Here is a 26,482-nt window from a genome sequence, read left to right as displayed (position 1 = left end):
GTAGGGGTTGGGAAATGTTGGAAGAAAAGGACAGCAAAGAAGGGAGCAGAGTGAGAAAGGAGAGTCAAAGGGGTGGGAGGGAGAAGACTTTAAAAAGATCAATGAGGTCTGTTGTTCACTTTGTAAATGGTAGTGTTCTAAGTACACACACACACACACACACACACACACACACACACGTCTTCCATGCTTCCAAACTTCAAGATAAATTCTCTACAGGATCAAAGCTTTGTATGAACATTATGAAAATCAAGGAAAAGCATTGTGTTCTGCATCTTTGGGAGATTTATGGAGAATAAGAGCAACGTGTGTGTAACAGTAACGTGATGTATAAACAGCACTGTGTCAGGTGAAGGAGGAGCTTAGAGTCCAAGGTGAATGGAAAATTGTAAACCACAGTCTATGCTGTAATCTTGGAAAGAGAGGAGTTTCCCACTACATGAAGACAAGTATTATATTCCATTTTGCATCACTCTTAAAGGGTAGGGGTACATGGGATGACAGCTGGTAACATGCTGGTCTCTCCTACCAGTCTGTTAGCTACTCATGAAAGGATCTAGGTTTTATACATCTTTATATCCCCAAAGTTTAGCGTAGTGTCTGGCATACAATAGAAAATTAGAAAATTTACATTCAATTAATGAATAAATGAGGAAAAAATTAGACCCATATGATGGCAAGTGGCAGATGGCATTATTAAATCAAGTGTCACCATAACTCAGATTACTTATTCAAGAATTAGAATTTAGATTGATTCTTAGTCATACCTGCCTCTGGTCTCCAGGTGGCAGTATTATCTCATATTAAATTGTTCTGAGACCAGATTCCATTTAACTTTGAGAACATAAATGAGTTAGAATAAAAACTGAATTCTTAGTTTATTTCTGTAATTGTACAGATCCAAAGAAGTAATAAAATATAATTACGTGAGATTATGGATTTTTCCTCTAATTTCAACACAAACGAAAGCAGTTTCCAAAACCTTGATAATAAATACAAATTAGGGTAGTTGTTTACAAAACACATGCATTCCTTCAAATTATGAAGTTGCATGCGTGCATGGTGCATGTGTGGGGGGGAGGGAGAGGGAGAGAGAAAGTGAGTGAGCAGTAATGTCTAGAAATAAATAATCTCCCAACGAATAGCATGACCAGATTAAATGCAGGATGGTTGGATGAATGTGAATTTCAGAAACACAAAGAATGCTTTATTTGTATAAGTCCCATGCAATATTTGGGACACATTTATACTAAAAAAATACTCCTCATGTATCTGAAAATCACCTTCAGCTGGTCATCGAGTTTTCCTTTGCTAAATCTGGCGGTTTTACCAACACGTATTCTGTTGCTGTTAATTCCAAAAGAAGCAGAACTTCACCAGGTCTGCAGACGCAGTGGTGTTGCCTTATTTGGAGAGATGGAAAGGAAGTAGCTCGTAGGATCAGCTTCCTCACTGCAAGTGCAACCTTCTGCTCATTGTAGTTACCGGTACAGATCAGAGTTCTATAGCTGAGTAAATTATTTTCAGGAAACGGACCCCTCAGGCAAGTGCAGATGGTATAGTCTAAAGAGGTTATTTTATACAAACACAGTGTTTTCTAGCATTCACGAGCCTGGTTGTAAAAGCCAAGCACTGTGAATAAGCAAGGAGATCCTGGATCCCTTCACCTCTGACTTACACTTTTCTTTTTTCTTTTTTTTTTTTTTTTTAACATTTTATTTATTTTTGAGACAGAGAGAGACAGAGCATGAACGGGGGAGGGGCAGAGAGAGAGGGAGACACAGAATCGGAAGCAGGCTCCAGGCTCCGAGCCATCAGCCCAGAGCCCGACGCGGGGCTCGAACTCACGGATGGTGAGATCGTGACCTGAGCTGAAGTCAGACGCTTAACCGACTGAGCCACCCAGGCGCCCCTGACTTACACTTTTCACAGGTGCCTGAGGTATACCAGCTATGGCAATAGAAATAGAAGGATTGTTTATGAAATAAATCCTATTTCAAAAAAGTAAAGAATTTTCTGATAAATTAAATCCTATGTCATAGTTTCATGTACATTTGCATTTTTAACGTAACCATTCCCTATCTTCTAGATAAAATGCACTTCAAAATTTCATTTGCCAATATTTCTGAATTCAAAATAAGCTTTCCACAGGAACATTATTGTGAATATAAGATCTTCAGATTACCTAATAAGAGTATATTTAATCGATTATATGACTGAAACACCATTTGTAGTTAAGTTTTCTTTCAAGTTTAAAGTAATAAAAGTTTTCTTTTTCTTTTTATTTTAGAGACAGAGAGTACACGTGCACGTGAAAGTGGGGGAAAGGCAGGGGGAGAGAGAGAGAGAATGTTAAGAAGGCTGCCTGCTCATCGTGGAGCCCAACTTGGGCTTGATCCCACAACCCCAGAGTCATGACCTGAGCTGAAATCAGGAGTCAGACGCTCAATTGACTGAGCCACCTAGGTGCTCCTGTAATAAAAGTATTTTCAAGATCAAGAAATATGGGGCACCTGGGTGGCTCAGTGGGTTAAGCGTCTGACTTCGGCTCAGGTCATGATTTCACAGTTTGTGGGTTTGAGTCCCGCGCCGGGCTCTGTGCTGACAGCTCAGAGCCTGGAGCCTGCTTCGGATTCTGTGTCTCCCTCTCTCTCTGCCCCTCCCCTGCTCATGCTCTGTCTCTCTCTGTCTCAAAAATAAATAAAACATTAAAAAAATTTAAAGATCAAGAAATAGAGGGGCACCTGGATGACTCTCAGTCAGTTAGGCAACTGACTTCGTTTCAGGTCATGGTCTCACGCTCTGTGAGTTCTAGCCCTGCATCAGGCTCTTGCTGACAGCTTGTAGCCTGGAGCCGGCTTTGGATTCTGTGTCTCTCCCTCTCTCTCTGCCCCTCCCCAGCTCACACCCTGTCTGTCTCTCAAAAGTAAAATAAAAACATAGAAAAAAGATCAAGAAATAGAAACGTTTTTCAAATATTAAATATTCATATTTGATGAAATTCAATGACCTATGTTTATTTTTCTCTGACTCTGGGCCAGAAGCCATTCTAAGGGCTTTAGATGAATTAACTCATTTAATCCTGCTAATAACTCTAGGACACAGATTCCATTATGATCCCACTTCACAGATGAGGAACCTGGGGCAAAGGATAAATAGCTGCTCAAAGCCACACAGCTACTAAATAGTAGAACTGGGATCTGAGCTGGCCTATGGCTTCCTTAAGCACTGTTCACCATAGTTACATTAATTTAAAATAAAGACGTAAGGGGGACACCTAGATGGTTCAGTTGGTTAAGCACCCGACTCTTGATTTTGGCTCAGGTCACGTTCTCACGGTGGGATCGAGCCCTGCGTTGGGCTCCACGTATAGCGTGGAGCCTGCTTAGGGTTCCCTCCCTCCCTCTCCCTCTGTCCCTCCCTGGTGCACTTGCTCTCTCTGTCTCTCTGTCTCTCTCTCTTTCAGAAAAAAAAGAAAGAAAGAAACGGGTAAGGGACTTGTCTGAGAAGATTTTGAAGGTGACCTCTATCTGATCACTGTCTGGGATAGTGCACCGTATAATTCATTGAGCCTAGAACAGTTCAAAGTGAATGACTGGTTTTTTGCTCAATTTCGGTGTAGCATGAATGCCACTTTGGTGCCTACCAACCACAATGGTGTTATTTTGGAGTTTGCAGATGGACCGAAGGATGTCAGAAAGGGAGAAGGATTTACCTGAGGTACCTGGCTAAGAGTTCACGAGAGGTGGAAGTGGATGAAAGAGGACAGTGTGCCCTGTTTGTACAGCGTGAGAAAGAGGTTTCTGGGGTGGACATCAGTTATTGAGCTGAGACCCGGAAAGAAGAATAAAAAGGCGGGGGATTTAACTTTGTGTGATTATTTCCATGAATAGGAAAGGAGAAGTAGGAGGGATAGTGCCCTGTGTCCCTGTTAATTCTCTCTCACTCGCTTAGAGCTATGATTGCCTGAGGGGGGTCTTGTGCCCCAGTTGTGGCAGTGGTGGACTCATCGGAGGCCCCTGCTCGGGGCTGTGACCTCTCACGGGCTGAAGGCACAGACTTCAGTTCCCAACTGGCCGCCGTTAGATGCTTTGCCTACCCTTTACCCTCCTTCAAAGAGAGTAGAGGCGGTGAGGGTAGAGGGCAAGAGCCCTGAATGTCCTGTGTAGGGAACAAGCTTCTGACCCTCCTACTAACTAGTTCCCCAACCTTGGGCGCCTGTTGCCTAAGCTGTGAAAACGGAGATGATACCACCCGTTTGGCGATGAAGGCACCTGGCAAATACTTGTTCTGGTCCCGCTAAATCTTCACGACGGTATGAGGGATCTTTCCCATTTTCCAGATGTGGAGAAGGAGGCTCGGAGAGGCTAACACGGTGGTGGAGATGGGCACCCCTGTCGTGTAGCCCAGCCTCTGCTGCACTGCCTGCGGTAGAAAAGGAGATCACTGAAATAAAATGGTTTACCGTGTTCTTCCAGAGTGAAAACTTTAAAAAGCATTTTGCTACTTCAGTCTTCATAAATAGGAAAAAAAATAAGTAAAACCTAGAAATATATTTTCCTAAGGTAACAAAAATGGAAAGGTTTCTGAAAGGAAAATATATTTATATACATTCAAAAAAGCTTTGAAATGATTAAGCATACACTCGTAGCATTCATTCATTATAGTGAGTTTTATTTTAAAATTATTATTTGGGGGGGGCGGTGCCTGGGTGGCTCAGTCAGTTAAGCATCATGATCTCATGGTTTGTGAGTTGGAGTCCCGCATCGGGCTTTCTGCTGTGAGCACAGAGCCCGCCTCAAATGCTTCATCTCCCTCTCTCTCTGCCTCTCTCCTGCTCTCTCTCTCCTAAAAATAAACAATAAATTTTCCTAATAAAAGAAAAATTTTTAAACATTTTTTAAAAATAAATTTTTTTTTTTTTTTTTTTTTTTTTGAGAGAGAGAGAGAGAGAGAGCGTGCACAGTCAGGGGAGGGACAGAGGGAGAGAGAGAATCTCAGGCAGGCTCCTGGCTCAGCACAGAGCCAGTGCAGGGCTCAGCCTCACGACTATGAGATCGTGAGATCATAACCTAAGCCAAATTAAGAGTCGGACGCTTAACCGACGCAGCCACCCAGAAGCCCCTAAAAATTGTTCTTCACATCACAGGTAATGCGAGCTTGTTCATTCGCTATGCATTTACTGAGTATCTACTCTATGCCACGTATTTCCTAGATTAAGTGAACAATACAGACAAAAATCCCTATTCTCATGGAGCTTGTATTCAAATGTGAGCATGGCCAATTATGCATGAATTAACCAAATCATTGTTATAGAATAGAAAGGGATGACTCTTAGGGGAAAAGATTGAGCTGGGAAAGGGCTGTGGGTGGGTTATAGACACAGCGTTCTAGGAAGGCAGGTGAGGTTTGAGCAGAGACTTGAAAGAAGGGAGGAACTGAATCTTCAGACTATCTGGGGTCAGAGCAGAGGAAGGACCAGCACCACTGTGTGAGATGGGAGCATGCCTGGTGTGTGAAAACAGAGAGAGAGGGAGACACAGAATCCGAAGCAGGCTCCAGGCTCTGAGCTGTCAGCACAGAGCCCGACACGGGGCCCAAACTCACGAACTGGAAGATCATGACCTGAGCCGAGGTCGGATGCTTAACTGAGCCACCCAGGCGCCCCTCAAGTTTTTGGCCAGAGCAACTGCAAGAAAGATTTTCCATAGACTAAGATGGGAAGACTTATGTGTTGAAGTGTGTGGGAGGGGGCAGGAAGTTCGCTTTTGGTTGTGTCATATTTGACTTGCTGGTGTTTAGATGTCCAACTGAAGACATTGAATAAACAGCCATATATTTAAGCCTGGAGCCCAGATCTTGCCTGCAAATATAAATTTGTCCAGCATATTATTGGTATTTAAAACCATGAGATTCCATGAGATCACCAAAATAACACAGACAGAGAAAACTACCAAGGACTGAACCCTGGGAAAAAGGAGGAACCAGCAAAATTAGAAAACGGAAACAGGAAAGACTAGCAAAGGAGAAAAGAAAAAATATCCACAGAATGTGTAGCATTCACATTTTGGTACATATCATTCCAGACCTTTTTTCTTTGTATGTAAATGGCTTCCTTTTTTAATAGTTAATTTTAGAAATGTATTCTAAAATACCACTTTATGGATCTCTTTAAAAACAAATTTTGAGTAGATTAACGTACGTAAGTGGTCTTAAAGTAAAAGGTAGTAAAAATTTTATAATGAGAAGAACTCTCCTCTTCAGAGACAACCCGTGTTATTGGTTTCATCTCATGCATGTATAAGTGTATGGATATATGTGTACATGTGTGTATGCAGACATGTTTCCCCTACACCCTTAGCATAGGCACATTGTTCACTTAACAATGTATCTTACATTTTGTTTCATATTGACATATACAGAACTACCACTTTCTGAATATAGTAGGATATCAAGAGTTAATTGATGATAGCTGCCCAATTTTCTAGTCAAAACTGTTAAGTAACATGCCTTGAGGCCCCTCCCCCCCCAGCCCCCACCTCCCTGGCCTTCCAGCCTCCTGCAGAGCTTCTGGTCTGTCTCCCCTTTGATCCTGTTTATTCCTTCTGATCATTCAGTTCTTAGAATTTCTTCTTTTTCTCCTTATGGAAACATATCTACCAGGAATTGTAACCTCTCATGGTTTTTGTTTTCTTTTTGTCCTGAGAAAATGTAACTGTTCATTCACTAAATATTTGGTAGGGATTTTCTACCTCTTTGGAATATAATGTGGGGTAGGGGACAGAGTCTACAGGAACTCATCCTACCTGGAGATGTGGGCTTGTAAACAGGTGATTACGGTGCCCCATTTTACATGTGGTGACAGAGAAATGGACAGAATGCTTTGGCAGCCTGGGGAGTAGAAGGGGGAAAGGGGAGACTGAGCTGGCATAAAAAATGAAGCTACTGTGAGACAGACAGCCAGAGGTACAACTTACATGACCAAACAAAATGGTTTCTGTCCTCGGGCCTAAGGGTAAGGAACAAATTCCTTGGCCTGGGTGAGCATGCCCTTCACAACCTGGCTCTGGGCATCTGCCTCCTCTCCCTCGGCCCCTTACTTGCCACTGTGTCCTTGGAGGCACTTCCATAACTCTGCTCTCGTGAGTTCTGCTTCCTTGGCCGAGAACGACCCTGTATCCTCCACCTCTCAACAGCTCAGTAATCATAGTGATAGCATCATCACGAGAATGAGAATAAACGATGTAAATGATTTTAGTAGCTAATGTCTATGATGCACAAATTTGCATGCAGTCTCATTTAATTCTTTTAACAACTGTATGAGACAGGTACTGTGTTAACCCTATTTTTAAAATGGGGATACTAAGGGTAAAAAATACCAAATAGATTACCAAGATCACACAACTAGTCAGTAGTGGAGCTGGGATTTTTACCTAGCTCTAGCTGGTCCTAGAACCCACCTCGTAACTGCTGTTGCCACTTAGAATTTAACTCTTTAGTAAAATAATCCTGCAGCTTGAATATCTTCAACAAAAATGTCCTCATAAGTACTCCAGTAGCATTATCTCTTCACTTATAATATAATGCCCATTATGATTACTTTTCACTTTTATTATTCTAAATAGCAAAAGTTATGTCTATTATAGAAAAGCTAAAAATGCAAATAAGCAAGGTAAGAAGAATAAGGAAATTACTACCCACAGTCTCACATTCTGAGGAAAAAAACAATTTTAATCAACAGAGTACATCCTGTCTGATTCTGTGTACATGGATTCTGGAAAAGGCAAAGGAAAAGAAAACAGCGGTTGCCAGAGAGTGGGCTACAAAGGGCCTTAGGGCTGATGGAAGTGTCCTGTATCTTGATTAGGGTGGTAGTTACGGGACTATGTATATTAAAATTAACAGAACTGCACAATAAAAAAAAGTACATTTTACTGTATATAAATTATACCTCAATAAATCTAACTGAAAAAAAATTAACCCCTTGAAGTATATCCTTCCCCACTTTTTCTTATATATAGTAAATCTATATCTTTAAAACTGATTGTTATTGATTAAAATAAAATCTGTCAGAACATTTTAGATTTACAGAAGAATTGCAAAGCTAGTACAGAGTTCTCAAATCACTGCTCATTATTCACATGTTACATTAATGTGATACATTTGTTGTAATTGTTGAGCCGATATTGATACATTTATTTTAACTAAAGTTCACAGATTTCAGATAGCCTTAGTTTTTACCTAGTGTCCTTTTTTGTTGCAGGATCCCATCCAGGATATCATATTACACTTTTCTTTTGTGTCACCTTAGACTCCTCTTGGTTCTGACAGTTTCTCAGACTTCTTTGCTCTGATGACCTTGACAGTTCTGAAGTACTAGTCAGAGATACTATAAGATAACTCACTATTCGACGTTGTATGATTTTTTTTCTCATGATTAGACTCGGTGACAGATTTTGCAGAGGAAGACCACAGGGTTAAGTGTCATTTTCATCACATCTGTATTATGCTTTGTAATCTACCCTTCACTCAAACATATATCAAAAGCATATCTCTTACTCACTGCATAAATCTGTAGCTCTCTTAATGGTGATAATACGCTGTTGTATGGATGTGGCAAAATTCATTTAACCAATCACCTGTTATTGGACACTATAGTATATTCACTATTCATAAATGTTTCAATATATATATTTGTGCAAACATCTTTGCAAACTTTTCTGATGACTTCCTTAGGATAAATCCTGAGCTCAGAGGATCTGTTGAGGTGAACTCTATTGACTTGTTGTTGCTGTTTAAGGTTTTTCGTACATAGTGCCACAGTGTCCTCCAGAAAACCTGTTACCAATTTGAGCTTCTAGAAATGGTGTTTATGTGCTGTTTTCTTATGTTCTAGCTAATGGTGGATATTACTCTTTTCAACCTTTGTCAATTGTAGTCAAAAATATATCATGTTGCATCGTATTTGTCTTCCTATTAGTGTCTTCTGTCAAACAAGGAGGTCCTAAAGGAAAAAGACCGTATCCCACTCATTTTTCCAATACCCAGAGTCTAAGTTACTGCCTGAAAGAAACAGGCACTCAGCAGAAGGGAGGGCAGACAGGAATCCATCCATCCATGACCGCGTGATCTGACAAGAGAATCCATGCTAAGGAGAGCCTTTCACCATCACTGGGTGCAATTGTATCCTCTGGGCCAGTGCCCTATATGCATTATGTAACCTAAAGGCGTGGTTCTAATCGTGTGAGCTTCAGACCAGGTAGGAGAGAAATCTACACTAGACCGAAAGAAGGTAAACAGGATCTTGTTGTTTTCCTCAAATAACAAGCATGATGGCTCGGGATTTATTTTACCTACTCTGAGAAAGAGGATCATCCGGTAGGTCTTTTAGGCTGTAATGCCATTAATGTAGCACAGCTTTTTGAAACAATGAAATCTATTTGCGAGTCCCAGATCTTTTTCTTTTAGTCAGTAGCATCTTTATATTTGTCACCTCATGTGTCGGTCATCACTGCCAAAAATTTTATTATTCTTTTTTTTTCTGTACACTTCTCTAATATTTTAGTTACACCTTTTCTTGTAAAACCTTGAATTTCTCCCCTTGACCATACTTTGCTCTTCCCAAATCTTGGTGTCGCTTACAAATGTGTTCTGTAACCAGACTGATAAATGTTACTGTTTCAGTTTGTCACTGGAAGAGGACACTATAGAAAAAGAAAAAATGTAGCTTTTTCATATTAAATATTTTTAGCTTTTCCCCCCTACTTTTTAATGTTGACTCACTACTTAGTATGGTCTGAAGAAAGAGAAATGATTTTGAGCCCTGTCTGTAACTCAGCAGACTTTTAAGATTATTAAATTTTTCAATTTTCAGTGGGAGATTTTTTTCAAGGCAATGCTATTTGGACTATACCCCACATCTAAGAACTTCCATATGTTGTTCACAAAGACTTCCCCATCCCTTCCAGTTATCACTTAAACTCTCTCCGGGGTGTAGGAGCGCCCTTACTATTCTTCCAATCTATGCTCACAAAGAGTGAGGCGAAATTGTTAGATGGGGTGAGAGAGAGAGAGAGAGAGAGAGAGAGAGATCATATATTAGGACATGATGAAGAGAAATTCAAAGATCCAGACAAGTGTCTGGAATAGGACGTGCTGTAATATTAAAATTAACTTTACACTTTGGATCTTTTTATGATATATAAAGAATCTCTTGGGGTGCCTGGGTGGCTCAGTTGATTAAGCGTCAGACTTCAACTCAGGTCATGATCTCACGGCTCACGAGTTCGAGCCCTGTGTTGGGCTCTGTGCTGACAGCTCAGAGCCCGAGGCCTGCTTCAGGTTCTGTGTCTCCCTTTCTCTCTGTCCCCCCTCCCACCCCCTACCACTTGCACTCTTTCTCTTTCTCTATCTCAAAAATAAACATTAAAAAAATTTTTTTGGAAGAATCTCTTAGTAGTTAAATCTATCAGCAGAGAAAAATGATTGATGCTGGTTTTTAAAAGTAATCTCTATGTCCAATGTGAGGCTCAGACCCATGACCCTGAGATCAGGAGTCGAAGGCTCTACCAACGGAGTCAGCCAGGTGCCCCTGATTGATGCTATTTTGTCACATAAAAGAGAGAGGTTTACAAGATGGTGACGAAATATTTAAAACAAGTACTTTATAGTGAAACAAACCTAACCATTGCTCCTGTCTGTTCATTACTTTATCATTAAATTCGTTTTCTTTTTTTTTAATTTTCTTTTAACTTTTTTTTATTATTTATTTTTGAGAGACAGAGAGAGACAGAGCGTGAGCAGGGGAGGCACAGAGAGAGAAGGAAACACAGAATCTGAAGCAGGCTCCAGGCTTGGAGCTGTCAGCACCAAGCCCGATGCAGGGCTCGAACCCACAAAACCGTGAGATCATGACCTGAGCCAAAGTCGGATGCTTAACCAACTGAGCCACCCAGGTGCCCCAAATTATTTTTCTCTTATATACACATGGGACCATAAACATTTAAGTTGGTTGCTTTAAAAATATGCCTTTAGTTTTATCTCTTGTCCTTAGGGATTGTCATATTATTGTCTTGTTTGGCTGACTTAGAAATTATTTAATAATTCTTCTCATTAAAACATCAATAATTATGATATTTGAAAAGGTAATAGTCTCTAAGTTAAATTGGTTGATATTTTAATAGTATATTTTTTGTTGCTTTGAATGAATTATATTTATCATTCAACTAACAATGCCTAAACAACTTTACTCTTAACTCCTTTAATCTAGAATTTAGAATTGAATGAAGATGAATAGAAGTCAAAAGAATAGAAGGTGGGACACAATGAGGAAACTAAACATCATTTAAATTATCAATGTTGTTTACCTGAGACTGTAACTGAGTGAGAAGGAAGGGGATGAGAATTGAGTTACAAGAAGTAGCTTCATACCATTTCTATCTTTAAAGGATAGAAGTTGATAAGGACTCTAGAATGTTTCCTTGACAATCTGAGGAAAGAAGATTTGGGCTCAAAGTCTCCTCTGTCACACTGGACTTTAGGCATTTAATGATCAGTTGATAATCATCAGGCATTTAGGTTAACTAAAATGACCCCAATTCCAGAATGTTAAAAATTTTAGTTGGGGTGCCTGGGTGGCTCAGTTGGTTAAGCGTCCGACTTCGGCTCACGTCATGATCTCACAGTTTGTGAGTTCGAGCCCCATGTGGAGCTCTATGCTGACAGCTCAGAGCCTGGAACCTGCTTCAGATTCTGTGTCTCCCTCTCTCTCTGGCCCTCCCCTGCTCATGCTCAGCCTCTCTCTGTATCTCAATAATAAATAAATATTTAAAAATAATTAAAATTTCAGCATAGCCGGAATATTAACAGCTACATTAAACCTTTCATATACAAAGTTAGGCATATAGATTTCCCATTAAGTATTTTAGAAAAGAAGTTACCCAGACCCTGTTAAGCTCCTTGGCATGCAGGGTGATGTCAGCCTAGCCAAATGTTTTGATAAAACAAGAACTTCAGGTGGAATGATAAATTTAGCCATTGTGTAAATCAGTTGAGATTTTTTGAACAACTCTGTAAAGTCAAGATGGCAGAGGCAAACTTGCCCACATAGAACAAAAAGAAAATAGTAAGTAGTGTTCTCTGTTCCTGTACTCTGTTCCCATCACATCGCTACCTTGCTCAAAAGCCTCCTGGCTGTCCCTATTTCTTAGAGAAGCATTCCCCAAATCTGTCCATGGAACACTGGTATTCTATAAGATGGTAGTAGATCTTACCAAAAAAATGGATGCCTATGGAAATTTTTTTTCTAAAATGTATTTTTATTTTTTATTTTATTTTTTATTTTTTTTATTATTTTTTTTAATATATGAAATTTATTGTCAAATTGGTTTCCATACAACACCCAGTGCTCATCCCAAAAGGTGCCCTCCTCAATACCCATCACCCACCCTCCCCTCCCTCTCACCCCCCATCAACCCTCAGTTGGTTCTCAGTTTTTAAGAGTCTCTTATGCTTTGGCTCTCTCCCACTCTAACCTCTTTTTTTTTTTTTTCCTTCCCCTCCCCCATGGGTTTCTGTTAAGTTTCTCAGGATCCACATAAGAGTGAAACCATATGGTATCTGTCTTTCTCTGTATGGCTTATTTCACTTAGCATCACACTCTCCAGTTCCATCCACGTTGCTACAAAGGGCCATATTTCGTTCTTTCTCATTGCCACGTAGTACTCCATTGTGTATATAAACCACAATTTCTTTATCCATTCATCAGTTGATGGACATTTAGGCTCTTTCCATAATTTGGCTATTGTTGAGAGTGCTGCTATAAACATTGGGGTACAAGTGCCCCTATGCATCAGTACTCCTGTATCCCTGGGTAAATTCCTAGCAGTGCTATTGCTGGGTCGTAGGGTAAGTCTATTTTTAATTTTCTGAGGAACCTTCACACTGCTTTCCAGAGCGGCTGCACCAATTTGCATTCCCACCAACAGTGCAAGAGGGTTCCCGTTTCTCCACATCCTCTCCAGCATCTATAGTCTCCTGATTTGTTCTAAAATGTATTTTTAAATCTATATGTATGTAAGAAAAATTCTAAACACCTTTAAGAAATTATTAACATGGGACAGTCTTTGTTTAGCAATGGAGTTCCAACTTCTGTGCATCAAAAATCACTTTTAAAAAGTTAAAAAAACGAGAGACTGTGTACATGCTACACATATAATTGACAAAAGATTGGTGTATTATGTGTATATATATATATATATATATATAGAGAGAGAGAGAGAGAGAGAGAGGGAGAGAAAAGATATAAAAAGAATATATATATATATAGAATATATAAAAAATGTGGACAAAAGACATGAACAGGTAATTCACAAAGGAGAAGATCAAAATGATCAACAAATACATGATGTTCAAATTGGCCAATAATCAGGTAAATGAAAATGAAAATTAAGGGGCGCCTGGGTGGCTCAGTCGGTTGAGCGTCCGACTTCGGCTCAGGTCATGATCTCACAGCTCATGAGTTCGAGCCCCGCGTCGGGCTCTGTGCTGACAGCCCAGAGCCTGGAGCCTGCTTCTGCTTCTGTGTCTCCCTCTCTCTCTGCCCCTAACCCACTCACATTCTGTCTCTGTCTCTCTCAAAAATAAATAAACATTAAAAAAAAAAAAAAGAAAATGAAAATTAAAATAAGATACCATTGAATACTCAGACTTGCAAAAACTAAAAAAGTCTGACAATATCAAGTGCCATCAAAAATGTGAAAAAGGATTGGGGCATCTGGGTGGCTCAGTCGGTTGAGCTTTTGACTCTTGATTTTGGCTCAGGTCACGGTCCCAGGGTCATAGGATCGAGCCTCACTTTGGGCTCTGCACTAAGTGTGGAGCCTGCTTAAGATATTCTCTCTCTCTCTCTCTCTCTCTCTGTCCCTCTCTCTCTCTCTCCCCATCCCCACCCCCGGGCCTCTCCCCTGTTCATGCCCTCTCACTCTCTCTCTCTCAAATTAAAAAAAAAAATATGAAGCAGGAGTCTCACAGTGCATATGGGAATATGATAAGTACCACTTTGGAGAGTTGATTGAAAATATATCTAGAAAATTAACGTTCTTAACTCATGATCCAGTAGTTCTGCTTCTAGATACACTCACATACAATATTCACTGCAGTATTGTACTAACAAGAATTGGAAGTAATATACGTGTATAAATGTGCCTAAATTGGAGAATGGATATACTAGGAAATACTCACTCACTGATTCAAGGAGAATTTATTGAGCACCTATGGTATGCCAGTACTGCTCTGGGATACATCAGTAGACAAAACAAAAACATCTGCTCTCACAGAGCTTACAATCTAGTGAGTGGGAGGATGTAGGGTGGGGAGGAGATACAGGAAAAATATGATGGATAAGATATGGTGAGATGTGTCATGGAGAAAAATAGAGCAGAGAAGGGAGAGCGGGGGGAGTTGTTGGTAGTCAGGAAGATCCCTGACCAGGAAGGTGCCATATGAGCAAGCCCTGGAGAGGTGAGGGCGTGAGCCATGCAGGCATCTGGGAAGGGGCGTTGGAGGCACAGGAGGCTACTAATGTGAACCCCTCGATGCCAGAAGAACCCTGGTGAGTTTGAGAAACAGCATTGGTGGGGATGGGAGTGGGCGAGGAGGTGGCCGGTGTCGGGAGCCACGCAGGCCTGAAGTCACTTTGAAACCCACTGCTGTCATCATTGGGGCACACATTTATTGAGCACTTGCAATATGCCTGGCACCATTCTAAGCTTTTTACACATATTTTGTTACTTAACACTCACACTTGCCTTAAGTCTTCAGATATCTAGCCCCATTTCATAGATGAGGAAGCTGAGTCATAAAGAGGATAACTCATTTTGGATCAGTAAATTACGGTGTGCTTACTCAAACCCAAACCAACTAGCAGACTCTCTCAGCCGCTGGGTGGGCTGCCTCTTGCCTTTATTCTGTCTAGTGCCGTGTGTCTTTCCCACCATCTTTGGCTATGCCTCAGGTCACCTGCTGGCCTTGTTCACTGTCATTACCTAGAGTTTTTGTACCCTCTCCTCCAGAATCTGGGAAGAGATGGGATAGGACATCTCCTCTATTCCCTGGTCTCCTAATCCTTTCCATCTCCCCAAGACTACCATAGCAGGCAGTACAGGTCTACGAAACTTCCTGAGGAAGGGCTGGGGCAATTTCACAGAAGAGTTTCACAGGTTGGACTTTCTCTTGATTCTGAAAAGGAAGGCAAAGTCAGTCTTAGGCCCTTACAAGAAGGTCTTCCCTTCTCACTTATCCCCATTCTAACCTGGTTCCTCTACTCCTTTCAGGCACCTCCTTCGATGTGGAATCTTCGCCATTCTCTTTATTATCTGGGCAAGAGCTTCAGATGTCATTACCTCCTGATCACTAGTTTCTTTCTGATTTGTTAGTGGTAGTAGGGTGGTTTCCTCTTTCATCTGCCACATGGATTTATGACGTTATTCCATTTCCATTATAAATTAAACTTTTCTGACTACACTCATTCCCCATGAATCTGAGGCTGAAAGAGGCCAATTAGGAAAGAGAAAAAAAAGCCGTCTTGGGTTTTTCACACTTTCTTTTTTCTTTTTTTTTTTTAACGTTTATTTATTTTTGAGACAGAGAGAGACAGAGCATGAACGGGGGAGGGTCAGAGAGAGGGAGACACAGAATCTGAAACAGGCTCCAGGCTCTGAGCTGTCAGCACAGAGCCCGACGCGGGGCTTGAACTCACGGACCGCGAGATCATGACCTGAGCCGAAGTCGGACGCTTAACCGACTGAGCCACCCAGGCGCCCCTCACACTTTCTGAATCCAAAAGCAAATCTCTGACTACTTCAAGGTGAAGCTGAACAGTGGCACCAGCAGTTTTTAAAAAGCTGGGAAGTGAATGACAAAAACAAGGTCCAGAGCAGTGTTTCTGGAACATGCTGCCATTTGGATGTAAAGGTACTGTCTACAAGGACACGAGATAACGACAGGTGGTTGTCTCTGGGGAGATGAACTGGGTTTTGTGGCTCAAGGGTGGGGGAACTGGCTTTTCACTCTCCACCCTTTGTACAGTTAGAGACTTGGGTTTTTACCAGTGTACACAATACATTTTTTAAATCTTTAAAAATTTTTTTTTAACATTTACTTATTTTTTTGAGACAGAGACAGAACGGGAGGCGGTCAGAGAGAGAGGGAGACACAGAATCTAAAGCGGGCTCCAGGCTCTGAGCTGTCAGCACAGACCCCGATGCGGGGCTCGAACTCATGAACCGTGAGATCACGACCTGAGCCGGAGTCGGACGCTCAACGGACTGAGCCACCCAGGCACCCCTACATTTTTAAGAAATAAAAAAAACTAAAATTAACAGTGTAGAAGTGAACTTTTGAGAACATACAGTTATAGGGGCGCCTGGGTGGCTCAGTCAGTTAAGCATCTGGCTTCAGCTCGGGTCATGATCTCACAGCTCAGGTCATGATCTCAGGTCATGATGACACAGAGCTGTCAGCTCTGTGCTGTTAGCACAGAGCCTGGAGCCTGCTTCAGATTCTGTGTCTCCCTCTCTCTGCCCCTTGCTCGCTCACACTCTGTCTCTCTCTCTCTCTCAAAAATAAACATTAAAAAAATTAAAAAAAAAAGAAAACATACAGTTATTTTTGTTACAGCTGTTTTAAAAAGTGCTTGGTTATCACAATATGTGCAATATTCCCTTTTCTCTGATGCACCTCATGAAATGCAGCTTTGTTTTGTGAGGACAACCTGAAGGAGTAGACTTAACGCAACTGATACGAGGACCTGACCTTCAGCGTGACCCTCAACATCGAGTGGCCACATTACGGGGGAAAAAAAAACCCTTTCCCATTTAGTATTTGTGCGTGTTATTTTGTGTAATAAAAATATGAGAGATATTTAAAATTTTTTTTTCAACGTTTTTTTATTTTTGGGACAGAGAGAGACAGAGCATGAACGGGGGAGGGGCAGAGAGAGAGGGAGACACAGAATCGGAAGCAGGCTCCAGGCTCCGAGCCATCAGCCCAGAGCCCGACGCGGGGCTCGAACTCACGGACCGCGAGATCGTGACCTGGCTGAAGTCGGACGCTTAACCGACTGCGCCACCCAGGCGCCCCGAGAGATATTTAATAGTAGATATCATTTGTTCTTCATAAAAGGTTTTGATTTTTTTTATGGATGAGTCTTAAAAATGAGGAATATCCACATTTGATCATTTCTTGCCGTTCATCTGAGGGGACAGTTTGGGCTGCCTACTTTAGTTCAGGCAGGCACTGTATCTACTGTTTTCTAACGGTGTTTAATCAAGATGTTGTTACATTAAAAAGCTTTTAACTTTTGATGGTCATCTATGAATACATTATAATTATAAAAAGCACTCTGGGGTCAGTTATTTTTGGGAAAAGATGACTCTGAAACTCCTCAGCCTTTCTCCTTCTGGTTCCCATTCATTCTCCCCTTCTGTGAACCTTTGCTTTAGCCTAGCAACCCTGTCCCCTGGTTCCACTTCACTTCTTACATTTTCCAGACCTTGTTCTTCTTCCTTCTCTGACCCGGAACCCCACCCCTCCACTTTCAAAACTGTGCATTTAGGACCAGAAGAAATCTACCTTTTCCTTTAAGCTTTCCGTGACCATCCCCAGCTGCAGTGACATTAAACTCCACCAAACTCCTGTTAGGTACCATTTCTTTACCTCATTAGGTCATTATCATTTACTAGGAGCAGTATACAGAGTAATCTTCCCACCAATCCCCAAAGATGTCCACATCCTAATCCTTGGAACCTATGAATATGTTAGGTTATATGGTAAAGAGGAGTTAAGATTGCAGGTAGAATTAAATCTGCTAATCAGTTGATGTTAAGGCAGGGAGATTATCCTAGATTGTCCAGGTGTGCCCACTGTGATTTTAAGAGTCCTTAAGCCTGGAAGAGGGAGGCAGAGAAGAGAACCAACAAGATGAAGCATGGAAAGGACTCAGCCTGACATTGATGGCTTTGAAGGGCGTCATGAGCTGAGGCATGTGGGTGGCGTTAGAAGCTGGAAGGAAGAATACAAATACTCCCATGAGAGCCTTCAGGATGAACGCAGAACTGCTGACACCTTGATTTTAGCCCCGTGGGATTCATTTCAGATTTCTGACCTCCCGAACTGTGAGAGAATACATTTGTGGAAGCCACTAAATTTGTGGTAATTTGTTACAGCAATAATAGAAAATTAAGATAGTAAGACTGCTTAGTTATTTTTTTTTTAAGTATTTTGACATCATCCTCTTAAGTGATTTAAGTTCTGAGAAGATGAGTATCGAGCCTTAAATATCTTTGTAGGCCAACATCAAAATGTATGTTGGGCATAGAAAGTGTCATAATCCCAATTCTAAGAATCCGGAAAGGACCGGGAGAGTTAATCCACCTAGAGACTGTATACTGACTTTGAGATGTCATATACACACACAGCCTCTATCCAGCAGGGCGGTCATTCTCCACTTTAACAGTTCTGATGGTGGCCGTGAGTATTTATACTGGTATTAAAAAGCTCTCCTGGGGCGCCTGGGTGGCTCAGTCAGTTGAGTGTTGACTCTTGATGTCGGCTTAAGTCACAATCCCAGGGTTGTGGGATTGAGCCCCATGTCAGGCTCCAGGCTCTGCATTGAGGTTGGAGCCTGCTTAAGCTGCTTAAGATTCTGTCTCTCTCTCTCTCTCTCTTTTTCTTTTTCTCTCTCTCAACCCCCCACTTAAAAAAAAAAAAAAAGTTCTCCTGAGCTAACTTGAAGGAAAGGAATGTAATGTGTGTGCAGCTTCATACTGAATTACATTTTCAATACACATGATGGAGAGGGTTTCAGATAGCTATTTTAAACCGTGGTTCCATTGGTTGACTGATGTTTGCAAAGCCAGTAGTTAACGTTTACAGTGTGCTCCTTAAGAACCAGGAACAGTTCTAAATGCTTTACATATATTATCTCGTTTCACCCTACAGCCCCCAAAGTAGGGCCTATTATCATCCCCATTCTGAGGAAACCGAGGGTCAGAGCCATTAGGTTGCCCAATGACCCAGAGCTTGTAAGTGCTGGAACAGTGATTCAAGCCTATGCATCCAGTCTCCAGAACCCAAGCTTTGAATGTTAACTTGTGTCCTCTTAGTGGTTTATCATGAATTTCTTCATACTCGACGGTCTGAGATGGTTAGATAAAAAGAAATGTTGGGGCACCTGGGGGGCTCAGTTGGTGGCTCAGGTCATGATCTCATGGTTCATGGGTTCGAGCCCTGCCTTGGGCTCTCTGCTGGCAGCGTGGGGCTTGCTTTGGATCCTCTGTCTGTACCCCCTCTCTCACTGCCCCTCCCTTTCCCTCTCTCTCAAAAATAAACATTTAAAAATATAAGCAAACACATAAATAAATGTTAACTATACATGGGTCTTATTCCATTCAATTTTCCTACTCTTTTCAATCATTTATTTTGTAATCAGTATTTGGAAATTTTTACCTAATTTGCATCTCAGCTTTTCTGTGTTACTAGTTTTGTCAAAGTTCTGGTGGATGTAGCAGTAATCCATCATAAAGGTAAATAGTACATACTGGATTTACTCATTTGTGAACATTTGGATGAGAAATTAAATTTGACATTGGGTTCCCAAAGAACATATTTTTATTCCATTTGTTTACATTAGATTATCATCCATATAACATACATTAAAGTATAAACAGTGAATATATCTGTTTGGTGAAACTTTGGGTGCCCTCCTCTATGACATATAATTTATTGTCAAGGTAGCTAACATACAGAGTATATAGTGTGCTCTTGGCTTTGGGAGTAGATTCTCTTGATTCATCACTTACAACACCCAGTGCTCATCCCAACAAGTGCCCTCCTCTATGACTGTCTTCTTGACCTTTCTTTTCCAAATCCTTTTAATGAATGTGAATCTTTTATGATTCAAAATACTGTATAAATGTTAAATCACAAATTTATTCATATTACACAAAGTGTATGTCTTTCCACTTCACTGTATTTTAAACACATTCCCATCTTTAAAAAAACATTTTTTTTCCTAATGTTTATTTTTGAGACAGAGACAGAGCGTGAGCAGGGGAGGGGCAGAGAGAGAGGGAGACACAGAATCCGAAGCAGGCTCCAGGCTCTGAGCTGTCAGCACAGAGCCTGACGAGGGGCTCGAACACACGAACTGTGAGATCATGACCTGAGCCGAGGTCGGACGCTTAACCGACTGAGCCACCCAGGTGTCCCTAAACACATTCCCATCTTATTGATACTATTTCAGTGACATAATCTTATTCTATAATATGAATATATTACAGTTCACTTTGCCAAGATCGAATCACCTTATTCTCATTTCAGTTGTGAGAAACAATGCTACAGTAAATACTTTGTAACTAAGTTTCTGTAACTAAGTTTCATGGGCTTTGGTTATTTCCTTAAGATACATTTCTGCATGTGAAAATGTTGTGCCAAGGATTTGCAGGTTTTTAGAGCAGATTTTCATGGCATTTTAATAGAGGCCAGATTTCCCTCCAGAACATCTGTACCACTTTTCCCTTCCTGTCTAGCAGTGCTTGAGAGGGTTAGATTTTCCCCTCCCTTGACAACACTGGGTATTTTACCTTGTATTATTTGTGACTTTAAACATTTCCTTGTTGTATATGTGTGTCCTCTTTTGTGAATTGTCTGCTTTAATTTTTTTGTCCATATTTTAAGAATCTGTTTATTTTCCTTGATTGATAACAGCATCTGCATTAAAGAAATTAACTCTTCGCCTTATTTTTTATGTGATTACTTTCCCTAGCCTTTCATTTGCCTTTACATATTGTTCATGGTGGGTCTTTTTTTTTTTTTTTTTTTTAATATAATTTATTGTCAAGGTAGCTAACATACAGAATATATAGTGTGCTCTTGGCTTTGGGAGTAGATTCTCTTGATTCATCACTTACAACACCCAGTGCTCATCCCAACAAGTGCCCTCCTCTATTATGACCGTCACCCATTTTCTTCTCCCCTTTCATCCTCACTCCAATCCTACCCCATGGTGGGTCTTTTGGTTTATTTGTTTGAACTTGAATCAGCAGGATGAACTATGCATACTTCTCGGTTCATGACTCGCCTTTCTTACTGCTTCACATAAGGCTCCTCTCATGCGGTAGCTAATTTTTTCCATTTTCCACCCTCCTTCTGCAGCCCTCTTGTCCTATACCTACCCTTGGCCCTAGGCTCCTACTCTACAGTGTGACGTCTGTAATACAGGTTCTTGAGTATGTATATGTTCTTCAAATACATAGAAATGGAAGTTTATGTAGTATCGTTTCATGTGTGCCACTGTTTTAAATTAGACCACATAGATTTTGCTATTCTTCACTCAATGCTATGATTTTAAGATGAATTCATGTTTTAGTATATGTATCTATAGTATAAAGCTACAGCATTTAACTTATCCATTCTAACAACGGACATACAGCTAGCTCCCCTGTGTGATGGGCAATGTTGGCATGATTATCCCTACATACGCCCATAGTCACTGCTAGATGAGTTTCTTCTGGACCTGATTCTCGGTTATTTCTGTGCTATAACCTCTGTAGCACGTGGTGAAGCCAGTGGACTCCTCAAAATAGTGTTTTTAAATGCGTAAGATAAAATACAAGGGATTATGAAAGAAATTACGTAGAGTAATATATAGTAATTGTGTTTCTTTATTGATTAAATATGTAATAACTAATAACTGCCAATTTCAACGTAGTAATAGCCATAAATAATAATGTAACGTGAAAATATTTATGAGTTGTATTTATCCCCGTGTCACAGATATTGTCCGTCAGTGGTTTGCTGTCCACATCCATGATCAAAGAAAATGCTAGACTTTATTGGCACATCTAAGTCTGTCTCTGTATGTCTTTGTATGGAGTTGTGTGTATCAAGCAGTGCGTTCGTGGCTCTCCCTCAACATATTGAGTGAACCTGTCTGACAACCAGGCCTGAGTTTTATCTTCCCCCATCAGTTGGTCAGAGGTACGGAATGAGGCACCAGTGCAATAGAAGTAGGAGATAGGGGAGCTTGGGCCACCTGTTTATGTAACTTACACAAACCCTGGGGACATGCTGAACCTCCATCCTGTGTGTACCATTTACCTTTTATGACAGGCTACTGCTACACCAGTCTGAACTTAACTGTCTGATGGATCTTATCATCACGAATTCATGATGGCTTGCGCTGGTTACATAGTCACTTGACGTCCCACGTCAGCAGCTCAGTCTGTACTGAGGCCTCCTGGCACACGAGGAGCCACTTTTCCAACGGCAACTAGTTCTCTGCCACCAAAGCATCACTCTCCACCATAAACCTAGGGTCTGGGTTGCCACTCTTCTATTGAGGTTTACCAGTGATTCTTAGTATCTTTAAATCCTTACACATCAAGGATACTTCTAATACAATTGATTCTCCGTTAGCCTAGTGACCTAAAACGGCTAAAACATTTTCTCTTCCCTAGAGGCCCCACTTGAAGCCAGCAGCCCTCTGAACTGCTCAATAATAGGTTGGCACGATAGCCCCAAATTCAGTAAATGCTGCCTTTAGAATCTGAAGGCCCCACCAAGCCCTGTCTGTGCCTCCTAGCGCTCGTGGTGCAAGGTACAAGTTTGTCCTATTCCTTAGGTGGCCTGTGACATCCCACACTGCTGGATCTCTAAAGGTTTCACTGAAGTAGCAGGCCTGTGAGTCGTGTGTAGTGTTTATCCCCCTCCCTCTGGCACGCAGAGGTCATACTAGGCCACCCAGAGTACTTGCCACTTCCTGTTCACCAAGCCTACTTACAATGCCATCGTGGACCAGCTTGCTTTTCTGGAGAATGTCAAGATGATCAGGAATTTTGCAGACAATATTGTGAAGAAGCCAGAAGAGTTTAGAGAGACCTGAGTCAACACAATAAAATGTACTTCTGTCCAAGGTAAAACTGTTTTTCATCTTCTTTACCCTTGGGTATTGAAAAGAACGTGTTTTTAAGATCCAGAGCTGTTTGCATACCACATACCAGAGCTTGTACTGGTCTTTTGTGTTAAAGATGTTATGTCCGGCCCATCAGCTGCAGTTGGAGCTACCAAGCAGTTAAGGTTAATACACCACCGTTAAGCCACATCATCCATCTGGTTTTTGCAGAGGTCATACAAGTAAAACAGGAATATGATGGAAACCAACACCTCAGCCTCCTTTAAATATTTGCAAGTTGTGTGAATTCCTGAAGTTTCTCTTGGGATATGTTCGATTTACTGTCTTGGCATGTTGATTAGGGATGGAGGGGGTCATTTTCAAGGATTTCTTCATACCGCCCCCCCCCCCCCCGTTTTTTTAAGTAGGCTTCATGCCTAATGTGGGGCCCAATGCCAGCCTTGAACTCATGACCCTGAGATCAAGACCTGAGCTAAAATCAAGAGTTGGACATTGAACCAACGGAGCCACCCAGGTGCCCCTCCTGCCCCCTACCGACCCTGCAATAACTTTTACATGGTCGGTCAGGGAGTGTGAAAATTCTACCAAATGGTAAGTATGTTCATTCAAATTTCACATTAGGGAAGTTATTTTATATCTTCAAGATATTTTTAGCCTCATAGTAACATGGACTTCTGCCTTCATCACTTGACATCCATAAGTCCTTACTCTACCCACTGGTCCATGATGGCATTTTGGCTTTGATTGTTCCAGTGACAGTTCAGAGCCTATTATGTAACAGTTTTCAAAAAGTCTGGGAAGATTCCTTTCTCTAGTGTTCATTTTCTATAGTAAATGGCTACACGATTGGGGGATGTTTATTATGCATACTTGAGGAGGTATTATAAACTCCTTCCTCAAAGAGACCCATACTCCCCTTTAATCATAGGCTCTGGTCTATGAGCTGGTTTAAAACTGAATGAGAGACCACAATATTTTTCCATTTTGTAGCTGACATCAATCTTAGCAGCTGTTTGTTGTTGTTGTTGTTGTTGTTGTTGTTGTTGTTGTATTTGTTGTTGCTGTTTTATAAGGCAAATAAGTAATACCTTGACTGGATATCTGTCTTGATTCTAGGAACATCGTAATCTATTAACCATTTGCATGGATTTCTGTGGGTAGAGGTACTCTGATTGTCACTCCAGCCTACTATTATGGTAGTTATGTCCATACTGGCTCTGTTTTCTGTCATTCTAGAATTCTAGAATGTCACTCTGTCATTCTAGAATTCTATCACCTCTTTTGAAGGCTGGTTTCAAGGCAGACTTCTCTTCAACATATAGAGGAGATGTGTCATTGAGTTTCTCAAATAACCCAATGCAAACTTCTTGGTGCATTTCTTATTCCCTTATTGAAGTCCGTGTTCTCTAGGGCTTTCTGGGGAATATAGTCAGAGGGTTCTCTGATCAAATGTAGTAAGTGTAATTAATCTATTTTAACATTTTTACCTCTCCGAGCCTTGAGACCCCTTCCTTACCATTCTGCCATCTCAACCTCCTATACAGTAAGAAATCTGCATGGCCAACCTTCAGGAGCCCATCTGAGCAGCATTTCAAGATGACTTAAGACTTCCTTTCCAGGAGGCATAACCCCACGTCACAGGAGAGTGCTTTAATGTCAACAAGTTCCCCACTATGCAGATTTATTTTCTTTCCCCTTACCACCACCCTGATTGAACATTCTCAAAATACACTCCCACACATGTTCTTCCAGTTCTTGCCAGTACTTATTATTCTGGTCCTGTAATTGTTTTGATTGTATAAGCTATTTCCTCCTAGAGTAGGAAATGTATTTTCCCAGTAGACACTTGTTATTCCTGAGGCAATGAAGGATGTGGTGGCAGATCTTACACAGAAAAAAAAAAAAAGAAAAAAAAAAAAAAAAAGGCATTGTCTTGCAAGACGCCTGACTCAGGTAAGGTTTTTGCAAAGCTTCCAGCCATTGTGAAATTTTTCTCTCTAGCAAGGGGGAAGGGGTTGCTTCTCCTGGCAAAAGATTGATGGGAATCTGGGGATTTAAGATATTTCAACTTATCCACCCAAATGTCACTGTCTCAGATGTCAGGATACAACTTTTCCTGCCACAGCCTTGACTTTGGCATAGAGGACTTTTTGAGACCATGCATTCACTCTCCTTTGCGGTTTTGCTACCATTACAATGAAATCTTGAGTCTGATATATTTTTTTTTTTTTTGGCATATGTTGCCCTACAGACACGGGAAATGAGGGATATTTCATTTTTCATTTTCATTTTTACCCTTTTTTCTTTTTATTTACTTTTTATCAAGCTATAATTTATACAGCAAACTGTACTCATATTAAACATAGTGCTTGATGTATGTTTACATTTATGTATACCCTTGCGAGTATTACCCAGTCAAGATACTCTAGATTTCCAGCACTCCAGAAGGCTCCTTCATGACCCTCTCCCAATCAACAATTTCCCCTCAAAGATATCAATGTTTGACCTCATTTATCATAAATGCATTTTTCCTATACTTTAACTTCACATGAAAGAATCTGTGGTTTGTACTTTTGCTCATCATTGCATCTGTGAGATGCACTCATGTGTTGTATGAAGCATTAGTTCATGTTCATTGCTGTTGAGCATTCCACAGTGTACCACAATTCATTTATCCACTCTCCTGCTGATGGACATTTGGGTGACTTCCAGTTTGTGCTATCACGGTAAAACTGCTATGCACATTCTTATATATGACTTTTGGTGCATGTAGACCCTCCTTTCTTTTGGGAGTAGAATTTTTCCAGTTATTGGCCGTACGTACATAAAACTCTAATACTGTCAATCAGTTTTCCAAAGTGGTTGTACTGATTTAAATGCCCCTACCAGCAACGTATAAGATTCCAGGGGCTCCATATCCTCACCGCTTACTCACTTCTCATTAACAGTCCTTTTCATTTAAGTCATTCTTGTGGGAGTGTGGTACTATCAACTTGAAGTTATAATGTGTGTTTTCCTTGATGAGCAATGACATTAATCATCTTGTCATATGCATTTTGCCATTTGTTTATCCTCTTTGTGAGTTTTGGGGGCAGTTTTTAAATATCTGACCATATGGGGCACCTAGGTGGCCCAGTCTGTTAAGCGTCTGGCTCAGGTCATGATCTCGCGGTCCGTGAGTTCGAGCCCCGTGTCGGGCTCTGTGCTGACAGCTCAGAGCCTGGAGCCTGTTTCAGATTCTGTGTCTCCCTCTCTCTGACCCTTCCCTGTTCATGCTCTGTCTCTCTCTGTCTCAAAAATAAATAAATGTTAAAAAAAATAAAAAAAAATATCTGGCCATATAAGCTACTTTTCTTCTTATTGATTTGTAAGAATATATATTTTGGATCTAAGTACTTTGTTGAATACATGCTCCAAGTCCTTGGTTTGTCTTTTAACCCTCTTTAAAAAAAAAAAAAAAAAATCTCTACACCCAATATGGGGCCTGAACTCATGATCCTGAGATCAAAA

At 40.9% G+C, this 26,482-nt stretch overlaps 1 long non-coding RNA gene across 1 annotated transcript in view; it reads left to right on the top strand.

Moving 5' to 3' along the window:
• Positions 1–26,482, top strand: part of LOC144616428 (uncharacterized) — a 34,305-nt gene that overhangs the window by 1,763 nt on the left and 6,060 nt on the right. Inside the window, exon 2 of the long non-coding RNA XR_013555785.2 lies at positions 3,672–3,854. This is a non-coding gene — a long non-coding RNA (uncharacterized LOC144616428). The remainder of the gene's footprint in view (positions 1–3,671; positions 3,855–26,482) is intronic.

This window comes from Panthera onca, chromosome B2, assembly GCF_046562875.1.
Source record: "Panthera onca isolate mPanOnc1 chromosome B2, mPanOnc1 haplotype 2, whole genome shotgun sequence".
NCBI classification, from domain to species: Eukaryota; Metazoa; Chordata; class Mammalia; order Carnivora; family Felidae; genus Panthera; species Panthera onca.
The sequence above is the reverse complement of the archived record's forward strand: the minus strand, read 5'-3'. Positions and strand labels throughout refer to the sequence as shown.